The sequence below is a fragment of the Callorhinus ursinus genome, unplaced genomic scaffold (genome assembly GCF_003265705.2).
Source record: "Callorhinus ursinus isolate GAN/ISIS: 27379988/994484 unplaced genomic scaffold, GSC_fseal_2.0 scaffold14, whole genome shotgun sequence".
Classification (NCBI taxonomy): domain Eukaryota; kingdom Metazoa; phylum Chordata; class Mammalia; order Carnivora; family Otariidae; genus Callorhinus; species Callorhinus ursinus.
In genome coordinates, this window is record NW_027397076.1 from 36,457,737 (window position 1) to 36,480,465 (window position 22,729).

Here is a 22,729-nt window from a genome sequence, read left to right on the forward strand (position 1 = left end):
ACCCCATCCCTCCCACCCCCTCCACTCCAGCAACCCTCCGTTTGTTTCCTGAGATGAAGAGTCTCTTATGGTTTGTCTCCCCCTCTCTGGTTTCGTCTTGTTTCATTTTTCCCTCCCTTCCCCTATGATCCTCTGTCTTGGTTCTCAAATTCCTCGTATCAGTGAGATCATATGATACTTGTCTTTCTCTGATTGACTTATTTCACTCAGCATAACACCCTCCAGTTCCATCCACGTCGTTGCAAATGGCAAGATTTCATTTTTTTTGATGGCTGCATAATATTCCATTGTATCTATACACCACATCTTCTTTATCCATTCATCTGTTGATGGACATCTAGGCTCTTTCCATAGTTTGGCTATTTTGGACATTGCTGTGATTAGCTTACTCTTTTGTTCGAGTCCATTTATATCTGGGTTTTGTCACTTGAAGTCAAAAGCACAAACAACATAGTGCAATGTAGGTATTAGGGTGATGCATAGCAATATTCACGGGTGTAGGAAAGACCCCACGATAGAATAGAAAAGCAAGTTGTGAATAAAGATGATCCTATTAGTAAAAGAGTATATATTTCAAATACATATATGCATTTAGAAAGGAGGGAAGGATCTGTGTATGCTAAAATGTAGTTATCATTGGGTGGTGAGATTTCTGAGGACTCCTTTTTTTTTTTCTTATGTCTCCTATATTTTTTTGAATTTTCTACAGTGAACATCATAATGGTTACAAATCTTTTACATACAGAAAAATAAGCAAAAGTTCCTCTTACCTAATTTATTATCTGGGTATTTTTACTCAAAATACATCCTATGTAGGAGAGAAAATGGGGAAATGTAGCAAAAATTTTTCTAGGACTTGACCCATTTACCCTATTGAATGCTTTAGTAAGTTGATACCATCACACCCCTCCCCCAGCATCATCACCAATTTACTAGTGAAAAACTCAGTTGAAAGGGATCGTGAGGCAATTCCTGGGGGGGAAAAACCCACCGTCATTGAATGGTGTCTGTCTTAGGTGTGAGAAGTGAGAGTAGCATCAAGTGTGATATGGTGGACCCTCCTGAAGACAATGGGAAGCCGAGTCTTGGCTTTCTCTTCTCATTTTGCCCAACTCCTTAATGTTGATCCATGCTCACAGAGTGAACTTTTAATCCCCGTGCAGGTTTGCACATGCAGATATAAATATGAAGCTATATTTTGTATTAAGTTTCTAAGATATATTCATATTCTTTGTAGCTGCCATATATTTCCACAGTTGCATGATAAGTTAGTAAACCATCCCCTCCCACCAGAAATTCTTGTGGAAGGTCAGAAGGTCAATAATGAGCCTTCTGATTATAATCTGACTTTCTATGTAGTTTGACTACAGATACAGGGTATGCTAATCATGCTAGATGAGTCTGTTCAGTTATGTGAGGTTTTTTTTTTTTTTTTTCATTGTAAACATGTACGTTGGCATTCTGATGTCTTCCTCTGGCTCATGCATGTTTTAGTGAGCATGAGTACATCTCCTGTGACTCCTCAAGACAGGTCTCCAATGCCTGGAAGTGAAAGGCCAGATCTAGGCAGCCTTCCCTTGGAGGACATAGAATCTTTGCAATTTCCAGGAGGTTGTTCCCTACTGATTTTAATTAACTGCTCTGGCCCTCTCTATATTGGTCATCCTTTATGTATTTTTATTATGCAATATTTCACATACGCAAAAGAATGCAGTACCATAATAAAAAAAACACCCATGACCCACCTTTCCAACTAAAAAAAAAAATAATGTATTAATGCATTACTTGTATCATGTGCTTTTCTTTTCCTGCCTCTCCCTAAGAAGCAACCATTTTTCTGTAAGTTGTGTTTATCATTCTGTTGATAATTCTAGCACATACATATATAACATTGTAGTTTTCTTGTTTTGAGCCATATTAAAATGGTGTTATACTGTTTGTCGCCTTGAGAACTTGCTTTTCCCGTATACTACCTTTTTAAGATATAGTCATGTTGTCCATGTAGCTCCAGTGTATTTTCACCCCTGTATGATACAGCCTTTGTGACTATACCACTTTTTTACCTTTCTATTTTTTATTCTATTGAGGTTTGTTTTTGGGAGCATTCTATGCTATGTCTTCTCTCCTGTGCCCTGTGTAAGAGTTTTTCTAGGTTATACATCTGGGAGCAGAAATTCTGGGTCATAGGATATGTGGATATTCACCTTTTATGAGATAAGGCAAAATTGTTCTCCAAAGTGGTTGTCACCATTTTACTGTCCCACCACTGTTTATAAAACGTTGTCTTCCTTCAGGTTTCGGGGCAGGGGAATGACCTAACAAAGTGGCATTTTAAGTGGAGACATGTGGCATTTATGTGAAGGATGGATTTGAAGTATATTTAAATTGGGAAATCCAATAAGAAGCTATTGAAGTAGTCCAAATTTGAATTCAGATCCTAATTTAGAGGGTGAGCAATGGGCTTGGTTGACCAATTATTTCGGTCATTGTATTTGGTTATTAAGGTGGAAAAAAACATTAAAAATAATTCTAGCATCATTAGCTTGAGACGGGATTCATTATTCAAACAGTAAAAATATGTTGAGAACCAACTACCTGTCAGGTTGTATATTAAGCAGCAGGAATATAAAGATGAAACACAAAGACCTTTTCTTCAATTAAGGGAGAAACATTAGGTTATGATCAGTTACAGGATAGAGTCATCGCCGTGGTAATGAGGATGAGGACAAAGGATCTTAGAAGTGCAGAGAAGGGTCACCTAATCCAGTCTGGTGGGGGTCTTCTGGAGGAGGGGATCTCTGAGCATCCCAATTTTGAGAAACAGGAATGATCCAGAAGATACAGCAGAAAAGGCCTTTTAGCCAAGAATACAAAAAGGATGAGCTTGTTGCTGCATTTGAGACACTGTAATTATTTCTTTGTGGCCAATGCTTGGTTGGCATACAGGGGAACTTTTACTTACGGAAAGATTGTAGTGGTAGGCAGGAGCCAGATCCTGCTAAGGAGTTTGGACTTTATGACAAGGCAGTGGGAGGCCTTTGGAGTTCTAACTCTGTATTTATACTCAGCTCCCCAGACGTTTTGCCCGTCTTCTACTTTTGATTGTGGCTCATCAGCTTACACTTGGAGGTTGTGTCTAGTTATAGCCTCTAGTTCCTATTACTGAAGGAATCCTGTTAAGAGCCTTCCTGGCTGAGGCATTAAGGTCTTTATACCTCCAGTAGCTTACTGCCCCTGGAGTTACCCTGTCTGGTTTCCAACTCACCTCCTTAACTAGATCATTGTGTGCCCCTTAAGCCTGCCTGCATTATGAGCATACAATTCCTCATCCAAACTGGGCCTCTCTTGAGAGTGAAGCAAGGTGGTATTGGTAGTTATTTGGGGCAATGAGGATAAATCAGGATTGTCTCTGGGGAAAAATAGTGACCTATGATCACCCCAGATTCATCCAAAATGCTTTATCTTGTCTTTTGTGTGTTTGTGTCCTATAAGCAATTTGCCAAGCTTCTGATCCCCCAACTCTGTCTTAATGGCTACATTTTGGACATTTCTTCAGTTGGGCAAACTTCCTCGTTTAGACTCTTCTGTTCTTTTTGGATTTGCATTAGATCTTCTTGATGTAATGTCTTTGAAGTGTCTGGGATCTGCTGTCACCTGGTCCTGGCTGTCAGACTGGGAGACCAAGGCAGCGAGAGGGCCAAACCTGGATGGTGAGTGTGCTCTTGAGAATATAAATGCCCTCATTAAAGTGGGTAACGTTTTTGTATAACTTCTAGGTCCAGGTATCACTTCAGATACCTTATCTCATAACAAGGTTATTATATCCATTTGGATGCTCAGAGAGATTAGACAACTTTCCTGAAATCTCACTGCCAGTAAGGGTATGAGCCCCACGTTTCTCCCATGCTCATATCTTTCCATTCTAATACCCATAGGGATTTGTTTTAAAAGGCAGCTAAGGTGATGTAAGGACATCCAATCCAGCAGGCAAAGATTGAATCCAGAGAAGGTGGTGTTAGGAGATGCCTGGGGCTCTGAGAAATGTCAGAGGTCCTTGCAGTGGGGTGGATGGAAGGGCATGGATGAGCCTTGGAGATCAAGGCAGAGAGGAATCATGATTAACTTAAGTTGCTCTCCCACAAGGCTGAGTTTACAACAGAAATTAATGAACGAGTTTACTAAGGTTTAAGGCAACTTACCTTGAACGTGCATAATGTACCATTAATAAGATATAGCTGACTAAAAAGGTGTGTAACCAAAATTTCTCCAGGCTTCATTATTAGATTGCATTAGAAAAGATACTAGTTGTGTACTATTCAAATCCCTCTGGTTAATTCTCTCCAATTTCTGAAACAAGACCTGAAGTCCCTGCAAAGTTTCCTCCCCACCAGCTTTCTGGGGGCCCTCAGAGAATGTGTTCAGAGATAAATATGCTCACCTGGGACCTGCAGCTTTTCTGGCATGCACCTGCCAGGTGTCCTTTCAGGAGATTCTCCCAAACGTGGGGCTCATACCCTTACTGGCAGTGTCACAGACTCAGTGAGCCTCCCTGTCGGGCATCATCATTGAGTCCTGCAGATTGACTTCAGAGTGGGTGTAGGGATCTACTAGGGCCCTCAGTGAGCTCCACGTCCCACCTCAACCAAAGCAGTCCACTTTTATCCAGTTCATAAGGGGTCTCTATGTTGATTTCACTAAAGAAGAATTTGAACAATTTTTTTTTTTTTTTTTAGAATTTGAACTTCTAACAGATGTTTGAAGACTATTTCCCCAGAGCCCCCTTGGTGCCAGGACTCTGCTGCATTCCAGGGAAAAGTGGGCAAGGGGTCATGTTCCGGCTCAGTGTAGAACTTTGTCTACCTGGCGAACGAAGTACTGTTGTTCAGACACTAAGCGTCACAAAATTGCTTATTGAAATAATTTCTGCCATTCTGGCTTCCGGTTCCTTTCTCCAGAGGTGTCAGACCTGGGGCAGACTGGGAACAAACACCCTACTTGTCTCTGTCGGAGTCCTTAATTGCTACTAATTGAAATTTAGTGTGAGCAGACAAGGAATTGATTTCCCAGAAGGCCAGAAACCAGGTTGGGAGGCCCTGGCCAGGACCAGTGCCCAGAATCACACTGAAAAACTGCTCTGGTAGAAATGGCTCTGTTGCTTCTGCCAGGCATGCACACGTTGCTGGTGCTGCGTCCTGGCTGGCGTGTGACCTTGGCCATCCCTTCCTCCGGAATCTGATTTACCTGCTGCCATTCTTACCAGGATGGACCCCAGATGGCACTTGTTTCTCTGCAACACATGCTTCTGATTCAAAAACTTGCTCAGGTGTGTGTGATTGTCAGGGCCTGTGTTAGAGCCCAGTGTCCTAGCTGCAAAGGAGGTGGGCAATTCTCCAAAGGTAGGAAGCACGTTCGATTGCACTGAGAAGCTCAGAAGAAGTGGGCCTCAGCTGAGCTCCCAGCCAACAGCCGGCGTCAACTTGCTGGCTGTGTGAGTAAGCCATTTGGAAGTGTGTTCTCAGATGAATGCCTGGATCCTTCTCATTACCAGACTTGGCTTGCGTCACTGCTTTTGCCTATACTAATATCTTTATTAGCAAGAACAAATAGCAGGCTATATGTGATCTTGAGCTCAGCCTCCATGTTGCATGGTTCATAGAAGGCTTGTCCGTGGTTTTATCTCATCAGATGGTATATTTTCCTTGCTAACTAATGTGAATCTGGCTCTTTGAGCTTTCACTTTTGTTCTTTTTCCTCTGCTGCCCTCTAGGGGCCCCATTTAGACCTTTCATGTGCCAGGCAAAAACTTACTGCCTGGTGGGAACTATTCTAAACATTTCACCTGCACTTATTCCTTTATTCCTGACAATTTTCCGAGGTGGGTTCTACTTTTAGCCTCCTAAGAAAACAGATGTCAGAATCAAGTAACTTGTTCAAAGTCCTATAATGACCCAAACTGGCATTTGAACCAAGGCAGTCTTGTTCTATTGTCTATGTGCTGCACTATGCCCCTTCTCTTCTGGTGTGGCAAAGGAGATCCATTAGGCATCTTTGTCAGACTTGTTTATGTCTATAACTTTTCTTCGAAGGCTGGGTTTTTACCTCTTGTCTGGATTATGGTACTAACGGCCTTACTGGCTTCCCTGTTGTTAGTAACTTCCCACCAAATAATCTGTTCTCCACACAGTAAACTGAATGATCTTTTAAAAAAAATGATTAAATGCATTCATTTCTCTTTACCTCTTCTCTACACAGGAGAACTAGAAGAACCTGTTTTACCAGGGGGTAGATTAGTCAACCAAGCAAATGGGGTTCAAATCTGCTAACACCCTACAACCACAATCTAAAATGGAGTCTATTGATGCGTGGTTATAACAATACACAATGTTAATTTCTGAGTAATTTTCAGGTTTATCTTGTTCAACATCACACTTATCCTGCAAGGGAGAAAGCACACCTTCTCTTTTTTATGGGCAAAATTCTACCAGTGCTCTGGCTTAGACAGAGTTACAATAAACGTGGTACAGGGTTGGCACTGTTACTTAGAATAGAACTGCGACTCCTAAAACCGAAATGGTTTTCAAAACCTGAATTAGGTGCATACAGTGAAACCCTTTAAGTATAATCTGAAACAGAAGGTTACTGTGTAAAACAGATAAAGCTGCTCAAGTTGAATAGGGGGCAATAACTGTAGGGGGTATGTGCTTGGCCATTTGCAAAGACGTTGGAAGCATAGCAGAGAAACCTCTTGAGCTCAGCTTCAAAAACTCCTGGAAAGCATGTGTGGTGAAGAGCCATTTTCAGCAGTGAAGATAGGGATCAATAAGTTGCCAACCCCAAATCCATAATCAATATTTGTACTTCTTTCCAACGTTTCAGTTCTTTATCTCTCAGCATTCTAGTTTTCTATGTCACGTGAAAGAAAAAGAGAAACATTGAAATTCACATTTATCCTTATGACCTCACCTACAGAACTGTGGCATCTCCCAGCCAAGACCTCCAGCTTTGCTCCTTCTGTTTGGAGATTTAAGCTCCCTTGCCTGGTGGGTGGGAGTGGGGAGAGGGGATGCCAATGAGGAGGTGGCTTTACCAAATTTATGCTCTTTGGGGGGGGTCTTTTCTGGGATCAGAGCTGCGTACCTGCTGACTTGTCAGCTGATATGTAAAAGGTGAAGAGAGTCAAGAGAGGCAGCAACTACTCAATAATGAAATACTCAATAGATGAAAATACCATTTCTCAAGCTCCTGTCTTTCCAGTCCTTATTGCTGAGGGCAAAATCACCATATTCAACTTCAGGTGTGAATCTAGATCATGGGGGGAGATTATTTTAGATGAAGATTCCGTTATGATTAAGTAGATTTTCGTCTGCTTGTTTTTGTTGTTTTGAAAAGCCTCCAGGGTGATTCTGATGCAAGCAGGTCTGATGCAAGCAACACTGGCCTATGGGTTTAGCAGGGAAATTGGAATTAAGTAGTATTAACATTATTTCCCATATTATTCTTTTAATATGGGTCATTTGGATTCCTCCCAAGTTTTGTTTTGTTCGGCTTTGCTTTCTGGAAAAACAGATAAGCTTGAGACCTTTAGGGAAAAACAAATTGCTATAATCACATTGGCCCTGAGGATTGAACTATTTCTAGATCCATCTATTCTGACAGACATAGTAATTTATTCTTGTTCTGTTGTGTAATCTACCCCAAATGCATTCACCTGCCATGCATTTCTCCCTCTTCATTTTCCACTAGCAGCTTTAAAAACCTGTAGTTATAAATCTTCTATCTCCTAGACTGATGCCATGGCTCATTCTGGCTCTTCCAGCATTGGAAGAAAAAAGTGATTATCTTTGTGACAATATAATTATTCCCACCTCTGACATCCCTGCTCCATGGTCACATTGGTAAGGAAATAACTTGGAAGGGGAAAAATACACATGTTTTGGAATTAAAGGCGTTTAGCAGGCCTGTACTGAAAGTCTTAGAGAATTTGAAATGTTGAAGCAGCTGAAGACAAGGTCTTATAGATGTAGTGTCATGAGGAATTTTCAAAAGTCTTAATGAAACAATTGTTTTCAGTGTTTCACTACATTTATGAATCTGTAGTGCATCAATGGAAAATATGATGCTCTGAGAGGCAGCTATGAGGGTGGGCTGGGATAGAGTGTTGGGTTATCTCTAAAGATACTTGTAGTCCACTCATAAGTGTACTTCACTGTTCTAGACCATAGGGCTTTTAGACACCTAATCTGATTTAGAGGCAGCCCTTCGAGGTATCACTGAGACTTATGAAATTCAAACAGTAGGACCTCATTGTAGCCTTATAGAGAGAAGCTCAGATTTACTTATCAACATTAATAGGTTGCTCCTTTCATTAATGTCAGCCGACCAGTAGACTGTAACACACCTTAGTCTAAACTGAAAATTCCACTTTGTGCTCAATTAACTTCTCTTCCACCCTGTCAAGTGTGCTGTAGTTTCCCATTCTGTATATATTTGCTGTTCTTGTTAGTCACATGAAGGCTTACCTCAAGGCCAGAAGATTGGTCCAGAAAGTTCTAAACCATTCAGAGTTCAGCATCAGATTTCCAGCCTTGTTTATTTATGAATCTGTTGTTGGTTCTGACCCACCCAACTAGAAGAGGAAGTAGAAATGTTATCAGCATTCAGGTCAACAAACTCACTACAGGGGCAGGAGTTCTAGCTGTATGGAAGGTACCAATAGTGGAGACTCCAAGCCAGGAGAAATTACATTTCCTATTTAGTTCCTGGAGTTCTCAGACATGCATTAATTTGAAAAATCTTTAGTGTGTTCCACATGCCAGAGATTAGAAATGAGTAAGATTAACTTTAAAGCTTTAGAACATTGACTTTATAACATAGATTGAAAAATCTACATCTTGTGTCCTCATGTACAACTTTAAAGGGGTAAGTTTGTAGAAAGTTAGAATGGATGGCCCCAGAGGGGGATAGCCAGATACCTCTCTATTAAAGGCAGCCTTTGGGAATTTCTTTTGGGGAACTATTTAAGCAGTTGATTTCTGTTCTCTCTGGGATCTATCTGCCTCTTTGCTGACTCTGGCCCAGGGGGTGAATCTTAATATACCAATTCATAAAATTGGAATAATAGCACCTACTTTGTAGAGTCATTGTGAGGATGAGAAATTGTTAGATGTGATAAACAGAAACATGGCGAGGATCCCGAATGCCTTTTATCTTAGGTTGGGTTCTCTAGAAGCAGACCCAGAGACAGATTCAGGCCAAGTGACTTGTTGAGAGAGTGCTCTTCCGGAAAAACCTATAACAGAGAGGAAGGCAAAACAGGTATAGGCACATTGCTCATCGAGGATATAGTCACAGGTAAATTCTGTTGTTGGCCTGAACAGTGGGGGACTCTGAGGCATACAGGGTACAGTAGAATTATCATGATTTGAGGCAGACTGTCCTTTTGTGTTCCATACAGTCAGCCACTGGCTGATGGAGAGTGGTAGGGGTAGGTGGTGGTTGTGTTGGTGCTAGGGTAACCTCCCAGGTGTATGTATGTAAGGTGACTTCTATCAGCCAAGGGCCATTCTCTTGTACTTTTAACCTCTGTTCCTAAAATGGAAACTTCTTTGGACTGTGTCCCTGAGGATCCCATTCTGTCCTTAGTACTTCTTCTTCTGGTATCCAGTTAGAAGGTATCTTTGAGCCCCCTTTAGAGTAGTCTGTGTGAAACAAAACAGTGTGCTTCAAGGTTCTAGCACGGTGCTAGGCAGACAGGAGATCTACAGTTGCCAGCTTTTCTTTTGTCCTCCTTTGTCCCTAGAACTGTCTCTCATTTAAGATAATCGCTGCTAAAGAGTCCTCCTTCCAAGTCATACCAGCGGTGAAAAAAATAGAAGAGACTCTAATCGAAGCACCTGGCACATAGTACCTGTTACGTGTTGGGTACATTCCTTCCTTCCTTCCCCTGAAGAGCTTGTCTCAGGATCATTTATGTGATTTGAACTTTCTTAAGGTATAGAAGAACTTGTTTTCATCAGACAGTTATCATGGACATTATCAATAATAATCACCATACATACTAAGATCCAAATGGATTTGGAGTCATAACCATTTGGGGGAATGTATTTGTAGAAAATAGCCAAATTTTGTCTTTTTAAAAACCTTTATCTCTGATTCTTTTAAAACATGTGTAGTAGACACTATCACCCAATTTGGTACTTAAGTATCTGTAAAAAGTTTTCTTTACTTTTTAAAAAATAGTCTTACGATGGACTCTGAAAGACAAACTGAGGGTTCTAGAGGGGAGGGGGGTGGGGGGATGGGTTAGCCCGGTGATGGGTATTAAAGAGGGCACATTCTGTGTGGAGCACTGGGTGTTATGCACAAACAATGAATCATGGAACACTACATCAAAAGCTAATAATGTAATGTATGGTGATTAACGTAACAATAAAAAAATTAAAAAAATAAATAAAAAATAGTCTTAAGGGTAAAGACTTTCTATTGTCTCCCTTGACCATCCCATGCCTTCTGCCCCAGTCCTTAGTTAACTGTCAGAAGCAAAGAAAGTGCTTAATTAAATACTTGTTATCTTGATCAAGTAGATTAGTGGGCAAATTAAAGCCGCCATACATCAACTGAAAATAATCCCTTAAAAAAAGAAAGCACATGAGGAATTTCTTCTAAAATTCTGTGCCAGAAATTTAGCAATAACTTGTAATATTTTGAGTGCTCACATCTTTTTGCCTAGTAATTATGCTTCTATGAATGTATCCTTAAAAAACTGTACCCAATTCCTACGTCCACTAAAAGAATTACATCATTACATTCAAAGGTCTTTAAGCAAGAAAGAGATAGATGTATGTACTGATGACAAAAGTCCAAGATGCAAGTGAAAAAAACAAATTGCATGTCTATATGTATACACATATATTCAGATATATGATATATATAGAAAATTTTAGTATTTAGTATTTAGTTGTGTGCCTTTTTAGCTGGGTCAGCAATCCTAGCAGACTGACCTACTAAATAGAAAATGTTAATTTTGCTGTATGTCAAGTTACCATAAGGTAACTGGATCTTTTTCTGGATGCTACTGATTTGTCTCTTCCTTCAGGGGTATCACAGTAATCTGATCACAGTACCTTTGTAAACAGTCTTAATAGCTACATAGCAAGTGTCCCACCCTGCCTGGCTCAGTTTTCTCCTTTATAAAAATTTACAGGCAATCGCCTACATTTATTTTTATATTTACTTACAACTTTTATCTGGTTTAAAAAAAATAAAAATATTTTAGTGTGATTGAAATTGCATTTAAGATTAATTTGGGCAGAAGTGCTAACTTTATAAAAATGTCTTTTTTGTTCACTGTCTCTCAGTATAATCTTATAGGTTTCCTATACTCCCACCCTGTATGGGGGGAATTGGCTATTTCTCTTTTTATTTTCTGACTGGTTAATGCTACTATAAAGACAAAGTATTGATTTTCATTTATTTTATATCAAGTCACTTAATAAACTTGTATTCTGATTTTTTTTTTAAAGTGTTGATTCTTCTTCAGCTTTGTTGGAAAATTGTTGTGGTTTCTTTTAACCCTGTTAGATACAGAAAGGATATAGTAAATGAAAAACCTTCCTACAACCAAGTTCAAATTAGTTTCACTCTTATTCTTTATCAATCACCATTCCTAAAGCACCTTTCCACCTTCTGACGGAAGAAAGGAAAGCAACATATAAGCACTTACGTAATCAGGTCCTCCTGCTCTCACTCCGTCTGGGACAGCATGACCACCAGACTCCTGAACTGGAAATTCCCATGGTCAGTGGAGGAGAAATCCAGCAGCCGATGCATGAGGACTCACAGCTTGGCAAGTTCTCTGTGTATCCTATCAGGTGGCTAGAAGCCAAGGAAGGTAGGGTTACTTAAACTTTATAGGACTGATTTGCACGGTAGATTAGGTTCCCGGAGGCCAGCCTCAGTCATCCCCTCTCTCCTTCTTCCTGGGTTAACATCAAGGTTACAGTGACCTGGTCCTGATGGTTATACATTCTACAAAACAGCTGCACAAGACAGTAGTCTCTAAAGAGGTTTTGCAAAAAGAGAAATGTAAATTTATTCAGTGTAGCTGTTTCAACAATTTTGTGAATTAATTTTAAAAGAAGACCTTGATTTTATTTCTAACATGTTTTATACAAGGTGGAAGGACAAGGGGAAACTCATTAATGGTTTCTAGCCCAAGGAATGAACTAGCACGCACAGTTTTCTGTGACCCTTCATGACAGTTCTCTCCCACTAACCTCTGTGTTTAACTTCTTGGCCCTTTGTCCCATCAGCACCTTGTAGTTCCCATGTATCATTCTGTTCATCCATCACGTGGATTTCAGTGAACGGTCAAGAATCACCCTCAAAACACATTTCCACCACTGCCCATCAGCACTACCAACAAAGAGTGTAGAGATGGAGTGATTTTATAAGTATTTAAAACTTTATTGAAATAAACTCAAATGCCTCCATCAACTTTTTAAAAGAGAAATAGATGATAAAATTTTCTGAAGCACTTACACACATGGGGACCCTCTATGCAAAGTTCCTAGTGATTCAGTCACACTGTTCACAGCTTAGAATTCTGTAGCATACATCTCTGCTGGATATACATGTTTCAGTTATTTGTATGTTCCTTTCTAAAAAAAAAAATCTGGCTTTGACTCATAATGGCTATATAGCAACACCTCTTTTGTTATTAAGCATTTTGAGCAGATAGACCACTGGTATTTCTCTACTCTGCTGCCTCAGCAGCTGCTGATAGATGAAATCACCCTTCTTTACTGAGAGAGCCTATCGCTCTCAAGCAGAGAGTGGGAATTCTGAAACCCCTCTGGCCCAGGGGTATGGGATTATGTTTTAGCACCAATTTGGAGAAGATCTTTTTCTTAATTATTACAGACGTGTCACTTTTTTTATTATAAAAGTAATATGTCATTATTAAAGACATTTCAAAAAATCAAGAAGACAAAAGTAATGAGAGTACCCTTAGCAAACATCAAGATTCTCCACTGTACCATCTCTGCATCTGTGTCAAATATTATTAGTTACAAAAATATCAGCAATACAGTGATATGTGTGTTTTATTTTGTGTTTCTGTTATTAATGATGAATATAAGTTGTATATGCCTATTGATTAGTTATAATTAATAAATACAATTGATTTTAATTTCCCTTTCATATTTAGTTAATTTTGCATTTATTTGTATCTCCCACCCACTCCCCCTTTTTTTCTGTAGAGTTTTTGGTCAAGTAATATAAGCTCATGAAACAGTAAGATACTGTTTTTAATATTTTCAGCAGGCCTTTCCACAATTTGATCCTAGTCTCATGATTTTTCAGGTTCTGTATTGAAGTTTTATGTTTTCGTATGGTGTGATCTTTCATTTCTTCCCTTACGTCTTTCGTCATTTCCAAGCTTAGTAAATCCTTTTGCCTCTAGGCATTTGATATTCATTTTACCTTTCTTCAACTAATTTCTGTTGTTTGATTTTTCATGTTTACTTACTTAATTTATCTAAAATTTATTTTGGTGTGTGAAATGAAATGAGATTATAAATAAACTTTTTTTCAAACTAATTGATGACTCAGATAGCACTATTGACTAAAGCTTCACTTGCTCATTGATTAATGATGTCTCCTTTATTGAATACCATGGTGCTATATTTCGTCGGTTCTGGTTCTGAGCTATACATTCTGTTTATTTTTAACCCAGTAATACATATTTATTTCAGAGGCTATAGAATATATTATAATAGGCTATATCTGACAGGATTAGTCTAGTCTTAGTTTTTTTGTACTCGTTTTCTTTATTTCATTTCTATTACTTTTCTGATTTATTTTAGTGTAATTTAGTTGTGTGTATGGGTGTATATTATTGAAATTTTGACAGGAATTATTTAGAATATACAAATTTATTTTGGAAGAACTGGTGTCTTTACTATAGTCAAAGAAGAAAAGCTTCTTTAATCTTTCAGACTCAACAAATAGCCATAACATTTGCTAGTACTTATCAGAGTATAATGAAGGGTTTAGAAATTGAAAATGCAAGCAGGTTGATTACTATGGTAAATAACTGGTTCGCACAATCACCTCAACACTTTAGTCAGGCTCTATAGCAAGATCCTGTTTTGTCATTATCATTATCACTATCGTAATTTCATAATAAGCATAAAATGATCACATCACTTTCAGCCACAGACACGAGGTCAACAGGTTACAATTAATTATGGGTTAGGTGCTAGATGCTGGGCGTACCAAAAGGTAGAAGACTTCTTCAATGTGGTAGAAGGCTTACTGTGCTCTTTCATACCTCCAGGCTTTGTTCCTTCTATCATTCTTTCTGCTTCTCTTTTTCCAGTCCATCAAGATCCAGTTCATGCATAACTCTTTGTTGGTCTTCAAAGACCCTGGCAGTTAGTCACTTCCTTCTCTTTAACCTTAAGTAGTTGTTTATATTTCTCTGATCAGCTTGTCTCTGAGTTGTAGCTACTTGCATACGCTTCTCTCCTTCACTAAACTGAAGTCCTTGAGTGCAGGAACCTATGCTTTTCATTGTTATAAACTGAGTGCTAATTATTGAGCATGGACAATAGTGTTTATTCAGTGAGTATATAAATGAATAAAAGAAAAATGTTTTTATTTCACAAACATTTCTGTCAGAAAAATACTGAAATAAAGATTTCTTGGAGATTTTTGATAACGTTTCAAACATTTCAAAGCCATTTAATAGAACTTGGTGAAAATCAAATATTAAAATCTGGTTGTGTGCGTGTGTATATGTGTTGTAGGCAGAATTTCCTCCTAAGATTTCAAGATGACATATGTGGGTTAGTTGGCTCATCACTTTTGTTTTCCAAATAATTCTTAGCTTTAGAAAATATCACTATAAGCACACAGCAGCCAATAGGTAAACTTTGTGAGCTGGACCGAAATGTCATCGCCAAGCTGGACTTTCCCAGGTGGAAGGCCCATGTGCTAAATAGAAACTGCAGTGTCTACCTGTGAAAAACATTTACGTGTCAGAATTGACTTTATATGTGGATGGGGTTGATAATTCTCTACAGGGTACTTCCTTCAAAAAAATCGTCTCTCTTCACCCACAAAGGAGCCATAGACTCTCGCCATTGCATTATTCTTTTAAGAGTGTTAAAATGAATTAAATCATTATGATGTAGAGCACTAAATTAGGCATTATTGGATTATATACATTTTTTTAAACCACTTAGTACAAATGGCCACCCCACCCTCAAACATATTCCAGATTCTTTGTAAAAGAAAGCTCTATTGTGTATTCCATATTCACAACCTTACCCATGAACACAATCCTGATTCCAACTCCTCCTCAACATAAGCTTGTCACCCACTGGTGCTTCACATCTTGGACTTGATCTTTGGTTCCAATTACCTCTTTGTAGCTTTGGCTCTATTTTCTCAGTCTTTCTGGTTCTTTACTTCCTGAAAGGTTTAAATTGTCTCTGGCCATTGTAGATAAATATATCCAATCTCTTAGGCCCTGGAGAATTTTGTGTTCAGTAGTGGATGGAGCTTCTTCTGGATTACTCTGGCACAAGTAGGAATTAAACCCTACAAGAGGTCTCTGACCATCAGTCAGGGGAACAATGACGGTAGGTGGATGGTTTACAGGAGACCAGCTCTTTGGAATAATGTTAAATATTGTATATTTCTGGCCATCACAATCAAGTCAGGACCAAGCATATCACATTAAGGAATGCCATATTATTCTAGGGTCCTGTCATTCAGCATGACATTTTGTTTCTGACAGTGAACAACTAGCTTCATTGTACTTCAGTACACATCCAAGCAGGGTTCCCCACGTTCCTCTGAGAGCCCTCCCCACCAAAATGTATTTTATCAAAAGACTTATTTATAAGAAGTCTATGTAGAGCAGCTTGTCGGAAATGGTACACCAAGACAATGACCGTTACTGCAATACTGATTATTAATATTGACTTGTTTATTATTTACAAAATACTTTGCTTTACATATTATTATTTGGTCTCCCTGATTCTAACCTTACTGTATGAAAATATATTCTCAACAAAATAGACCGTTAAAACACAAATGATGGTATATCACTCTTCTGCTCTAGACCCTGCAATGGCTTCCCAGGTACCTTTCCCAGGGATTGAAAATCCAAATCCTTAGGTTGACAATTCTCTGTGATACTTATTCTACCCCCCAAATCCTCCCTGTCTGCCTATAAAAGGGTCTCAAGTGCTTATCATTAGAATTGCCTGTTTATTAGTTCAGGGTCATTGGAACCAATTAAGTCAGATGATTTGGAACATATGCCCAGGCCTTATGATCTCCTTCCTTTTCCTGCTCAGATTTCTTCTCACTTCCCAGCTTATTCAGTCCAGCCACAGTGGCCTTCTTGTCCTTCTTCTAGCACTGTACTTCTGGGATGAGCCCCACTTGGTCCTGAGCTATGGCATTTTTTCTGTATTGTCACATTCAACTTGCTAAAGTTTTGTTAAGGATTTTTACATCTGTGCTCCTGGGGAATATTAGTCTTTAGTTTTTCATTACTATCTTTGCCTGGTTTTGGTATTCAACTAATGCTAGTCTCAGAAAATGAGTTGGAAAGTATTTCCTCCTCTTCAGTTTTCTAGAAGAGTTTGTTTAGATATTCTGTCTTGCTTAAGTGCTTGGTAGAGTTCACCAGTGAATTTTCTTTGTGGAAAGGATTTTCATTCAACTTCTTTAACAGATTGCAGTTAAAAAGTAGATTGGGGAGGGTATATGTTGTAATGAACAGTGGGTATTATATAAAACTGATGAATCACAGACCTGTACCCCCGAAATTTTTTTTTACTCTTGCCTTTTTATTAGAGTAAAAAGAAAAAAAGAAAGAAAGAAATCTTAAAGCAGAAAAAAAGTAGATTTAATTTCTTAATAGATACAGGGCTATTCAAAATCTAGTTCTTCCTTCCTGAATGAGCTATGGTAGCTCATGCTGTTCAATACATTTATTAAAGTTGAGTTATTGGCATAAAGTTCTTCATAATATTCCTTTTTTTTTTTTAAGAGAGTGCATGCAGATCTGCAATAAGGACAGAGGTAAGCCGGAGTGGATGATGGTAGGTTTTGTTCTAAGTATAATGAGAAGCCATTTGGGTGTTGAAATCAGGGAGGTAATGATATCTAACTTACTTTTAAAGATACCTCTAGTGGATATATGGAAAGTAGACTGTGGCAGGGCAAGAAAGGAAGCAATAAAAACCGGTCAGGAGACTACTGCAGTAGAGCAGGCACAAGATGATGGTTGAACCTGGAGTCTGTAGTGGAGGTGGTGGGATGTGGAATTGGTAGAGTTGACTAAGGAGCTGGATATAGGGTGTGAGGGAAATTGGTAGCCTACATGATTCCTAAGGTTTTGGCCAAAGCAACTGGTCAATGGTGGTGCCATTTCCTGAAATGGAGGACAACTGTGGAAGGGTTAGTCATGGGCTGAATTGTGTCTTTCCTCAACCCCACTTCCTGTATTGAAAGCCAAATCCCAGTGTGACTATCTGTGGAGACAGGGGCTTTAAGGAGGAATTTAAGGTTAAATGAAGTCATAAAAGTGGGGCTGGAATCCAACAGGGCTTGTGTCCTTATAAGAGGAGGAAGACAAGAGCAATGTGTGTACATAGAGAAAAGGCATGTGAGGGCACAGCAAGAAGGTGGTCATTTGCAAGCCAAGGAGAAGAATCTCAGGAGAAACCAACCATGCTGGCACCTTAGACTGATAGTCTCCAGAACTGTGAGAAAGCAAAGTTCTGTTGTTTAAGCCTCCCAGCCTGTGGTATTTCATTGTGGCAGCAATACTACCCTAGAAAACCTAGCAAACAATACAGAAATGAAGATAGTTGGGGGGGGGAATAATCAAATTCTCTATTAGATATGTTGAGTTTGAAATGTCTATTAGACTTCCAAGCAGAGAGGCTGAGTAGGCAGGTGGATATATAAGCTCAGGGAAGAGATGGAAGCTGGAGATGTAATGGAAAGGTATTAGCATAAACATGATATCTATTATAGGGAGAACACATATACCTGGTTTCTGTGTTCCTATGAGGAACCTCCATTAGTGTTACAGTCCTGACTTCTCACTGTTTTCAGAGTCCCACTTCCCTAGGAGGAGTATTGACATAACTTGATTGGTGAGTTTGGGAGAAAGAATCAAATTTCATTAATTTTCTGGTATCTTTTTGGGATGTCTGCCTTCAGAGAGTATACATTTTCTAATCTTTCAGGTTGTGAGTTTTTCAAGATGCAGTTTGCACTGGGAGAAGCCTGTGGTTATACAAATGTTCCTATGATTGAATGAGGTAGTCAGCAAAATATTAGCAAGTCTAGTTACCCTGTGACTCAAGGGGAAAAATAGTTCTACAGAGTTCCAGGCAGAAGGACAAGAACCACCACATGCAATGGTTTAACAGAATTGAGCTTTGCCTGGAATTATGTTCTGCAATATAAATATTTCAAAAACCTGTAATAGAGGTGACATTTTGATCTTTCTTTGACCCTATATCTATGCTAAAATTGATTGTGAACTTTAGGGTTCACTAGATAAAGTCACCTATCTAATGAATACCAACAGAGAAAATCATAGGGTTCAAACATAGAAACTTGGGGCTTTCCAATAATTAGATGACGGGAGAGGAATCATCAAAGGAGATTGAGAAATTAAGACTAGAAGAAACCAAGAGAGTGTAATGCTGGAAACCAAGTGAAGAAAATATTTTAAGAAGGAAAGAACAGTCATCTGTTTCAAAAGCTGCTGCTATGTTGACCTAAATGAGAGTTTATGAAATTGGTGGTATGACCATCTCCTCTCTTTCCATTTAATTTCGTGAAAAGAAGAGAAAAGCCACAACTCCAGCTGGCTTCACTGGAGGCAGGATATCAGCACAACCTCCTACATTCAATCACTTAGTTAAACATCTCCCTCAAGAAGGGTGACCGTCGTCCGGTTTGTAGATCAGGGAGTGAGTAGTTTCCTGAGATGCAGGACTTTCAGTGCTAAAATAGGGAAAATCTGGGGTAAACTGGAATGAGTTGGTTAGCCTGTCTTCAAGTAACACCCCCTGCAAACACACAATTACACACACAATCATAATCATACCACTGTGGCTAATTATCTTGTACCTCTCAAGGTAAGCTATTCCGCTGAGAATGTATATTCTTCTTAGTAGTGATGTAGACATGGATTGGGGGAAAGAAAAAGGAAAAAGGAAAATTGCTGACCCTTTCAATCACAGATAAGGACACTAGCAACAAGCCTACTTGCAATTGTGTAAGATAAATACCATGGTCTCCTGATGTGAGGTGGTGGTAGGGAGGTGGATGAGAGAGCATGATTCCATATGATGTGGTTTCTCCTCAAAGGTGGGGGAGGTGTTTTTGGGCATGTAAGTAAGTGGTAATCCGTTATCAGAGTAGGGAACGGGAGGAATAGGAGATTTGGGAGACGAGAATGATGATTTTTGTTTTGAACATATAAGGCGGGGGGAGTGCCTGGGGGCCACGAGAGAGTGTAGTGCAGCAGAGTGTAGTTCTTAAGGGCATAGACTTGAGCCTTCCTGCTTGGATTCACATCCTACCTCTTCACTCATGACTCGCTCTGGGACTTAGAATAGACTTAACCTACTAGACCTCAGCTTTCTCATATATAAAATAAGCAGAAAAATGGTGGCTCTGCCTCATAAGGTGATTGTGAGGAACAGTCTCTGACACATAGCAAGCGATAGCTACTCTTCATAGACTGGAGGAGCTAGATCTATGGGAAAGGGGCTAATTAAAAAAACAAAACAAAACTGAGCTGGCAATACACCGATATGGACACTGAGAAATGAGATGCCCAAAAGAGATGAACAGGGCAGGTGGGAGATTGGAGAGAGAGAGAGAGAGAGAGAGAGAGTGTGTGTGTGTGTAGGAGGAATAATAGTGGAAGGGCAGTTAGACAATATATAAAACTTTAAAGGTGATTGTTAAAAAGATAGTATGTTGTATCATGGTAATATATGAGGTATTTGTTTCTTGTCTCAATTTTCATTTGGAGGTTTTATCAATTAGCTGTTTCTTCAAAACAAACCTTGTCAAAATTTATTTTTTCTGCTCATAAATTGCTGTTTTAGCAGTTTGGGCAGGGCTCAGCTGGGTGATTCTTTTGCTGGCCTGCCTGGGGTCACTGATTTGGCTGCAGTCATCTGGCAGCACAACCGAGGCTGGAGGGCCTCCCTCACATGTCTTGAGGTTGGATCTACCTGTTGCCTGGGAATGGTCTCTTATCCTCATGCAGTCTGGCCCAGGATTCCTTATGTGGTAGTCTCAGGGCAGCAAGAGCCTGAGAGCAAAGGCTGGAAGGCCTTTTAAAGCCAAGGATCTGAAGTCATTTGATGCCCTTTCTGCTTAAGTGAAGTCACAGGGCCATCTCATAGTCCAGGGGAGGGGAAATAGCCTCTATGTCTTAATGGGAGTGGTGACAAAGTTACATTGCAAGGAGGCACATACATAAGAATTGGACGAATTGTTGTAGCCATCTTTGTAAACTTTGTAAACAGATTAGACAACGATCTGATGTGATGTTTTTCATGTCATTACTGAAGGCCTACCAAACAGGACCTCAGATGCTTAACAATCTCCCTACCCCAGTTATGCCCAGAATAAGCCTTGTGCCTGATACATAAGGGTAAGTGATGGGTATGATAAGGGTAAGAATGAGTAAAGGTGCAGTTTGTTCTACAGTTTGTATTCTGATGTGATATTACCTATTGTGAAACTCTCCTTTCATGAGAATTTGGGTAGCTGGTCAAGTGGACAACAAGTGATCATAGGGATAGAACTAAAGAAGAGAGTATTCTGAGACCTGAGAGCTGGAGAGAAGCCAATATATCTTCGATATTGGAGAAGTCAAAGTGGAAACACAATGAGTAGACCCCATAGAAACACAACGTCTCAAAGGACCAGGACAGAATGGAGACAATACCTACAGCACTCACAGCTCAGCCCTACTTTCCAGTGGGGTTTGCTGTGGGGGCTAACAGGACCCAAAGGCAGATGAGTACTTACTGCAGTGGTTGACAGGGGGACTTGGTACCAAAGAAAAGTGCCAGGCTAATGCTGCTCTGTTCTCTGCTCTCAAGTCTTCTTGGGTCATTGAAGTCCTTCCTCCTCCTTCTTCTCACTGGCCAGTCACAGCTATGAGCTAACCAGAAAGTGAGAGAAGAGGTCACAGTTTCAGTTAGGAATGGGTATGTTTTCTATTTGGGGTGCTTCTTCTACTTACCACCACTGTATCTACTATACTCACATTATCTTCAGATCCCAGTATGTGGCAGCACATTAGGATAAAGGCATTGCAGTGGGGGCAGAGGTCTAGGAGGCCATGTTGATGTCAAAGATGACCCTGGACTAGGATGGGTCACAAAATCTGCAGAGATCATAGGAAGATTGTTACCCACATTTTTAAAAAGCCAAACCTTTCCTGATCCAATCTTGTCTGTAGTTCCTAACGAGGGCCTCTGATTTTCATTTTTTTTCTGTTTTCCTTTTGGAATTTGAATTCAAGGAAAAAAATATTGAAGGGTACATTAGAGCACGGTTCTGATGTCAGACTATGTGAGATCATACACTTACTGGCTATATGAGTGTGGTAAACATAACTAACCTTCCCATGCCTCAGTTTTTTTCAGGTGTAAACTGGGGGCGGTGACAGTAGCTACCTCACGTACTTGTTGTAATGAGTTAATGTAATTAAATGAGTTAATACATGTGCAGCTCTAGCAACAATGCTGAGCACATGGTTGGCATTCAAAAGGTCTTAGCTATTATTGTGACTATTGTTTTGTTGTTTTTAACTTTTACATGCCATGTAAGCCATGATGATAAAATTACAGAAAGATACCCAAATATTCCCATCTTAAAAATGTTTGCAGTTGAATTGAGGAAATAAGGTATGCATATATAAAATATTTAAAGATGAGTTAAAAGGCCATGTTTGAGAAAAACACTTAGACTAATTACCCATACAAGTATTGAGGATGATGAATATGGGGAAGGATGTTTAATAGGGGACCTACAACTTAAAAGGAGGGAGACCTTGAAGAAATGGTGTTTAGTTTGGGATTCTGTGGGAGGATCACTGGCCAGTGTGGACAACCACATTCAATCTCCCAGCGCCCATCCCCTCAGGTCAAATGTGGCTGGTGGGGAAGTGGCATGCTCTTTTCTACTGCTCTCACTTGACTCTTCTGAAACATTCTTTCACTCCACTTTTTTGGGTGTGTGAGTCACTATGTACTCACATAGTACCAGATTGCTTGGGTTGAGTTGCAGTTTTCATTGTGATTTCAGAAGTCGAGTTTTCCACAACACTCTATCAGCTTCTCTTCAAGGGCATGTGAAAGCTGATTTCAGAGAAAACAACGTTGGCCCTCCTTGGTGAAAAGTAAAGGCACTTCTTGAGCTTTGAACATTTTGTTTACTTCTCTGCTTACTTCACGTACTTTGTCCAGATTCCGTTATCTGGTGGAAATATGTGCGTAATTCTACAGTTGCCTTTCTTTGCACATCTGAAATTTTATGTGGCAGTTTGTTAACAACTACAGTTTTTTAGTTTGGTCTTCCTTAGTGGTTGTAATCCCATATTTCTATTTTTAGTCCAGTGACAACTTTTGGCCCTTCCCTCTTAAGATTTTAATAT

The 22,729-nt window shown here is 39.5% G+C and overlaps 1 long non-coding RNA gene across 1 annotated transcript; it reads left to right on the forward strand.

Moving 5' to 3' along the window:
- Positions 1-11,765: 11,765 nt before the first annotated feature.
- LOC141374119 (uncharacterized) lies at positions 11,766-20,917 on the forward strand. The gene is made up of 3 exons (XR_012380735.1): positions 11,766-11,890; positions 17,072-17,103; positions 20,822-20,917. It is a non-coding gene; the product is annotated as an uncharacterized lncRNA (long non-coding RNA).
- The last annotated feature ends 1,812 nt before the right edge of the window (positions 20,918-22,729 follow it).